The sequence below is a fragment of the Penaeus monodon genome, chromosome 20, assembly GCF_015228065.2.
Source record: "Penaeus monodon isolate SGIC_2016 chromosome 20, NSTDA_Pmon_1, whole genome shotgun sequence".
NCBI lineage: Eukaryota > Metazoa > Arthropoda > Malacostraca > Decapoda > Penaeidae > Penaeus > Penaeus monodon.
In genome coordinates, this window is record NC_051405.1 from 18,320,246 (window position 1) to 18,320,450 (window position 205).

The 205-nt window shown below is 31.7% G+C and overlaps 1 protein-coding gene across 1 annotated transcript in view; it reads right to left on the reverse strand.

Annotated features, from left to right (window-relative positions):
• Positions 1-80: 80 nt before the first annotated feature.
• Positions 81-205, reverse strand: part of LOC119585673 (cell division cycle protein 16 homolog) — a gene marked incomplete in the record, with an annotated part of 8,144 nt that continues 8,019 nt past the window's right edge. Inside the window, 1 exon segment of the mRNA XM_037934349.1 lies at positions 81-205.

Sequence of the window (205 nt, forward strand, 5' to 3'; positions counted from 1 at the left end):
TTACACACATACTCAATTATGTGAAGGATGCACCTCCATAAGCCCCCCTTCTCCCTCTTGGTCAAAATTAAAACAAAGTCCTAAGCTAAAGTGACACTTTATTTTCAAACTCATGAAACATATATATCTTTACTCATTATGTATTGTCAATATATTAGTTGCAGATACAAGTACTTAAAAAATAACACCAATAACGTCTATTAGA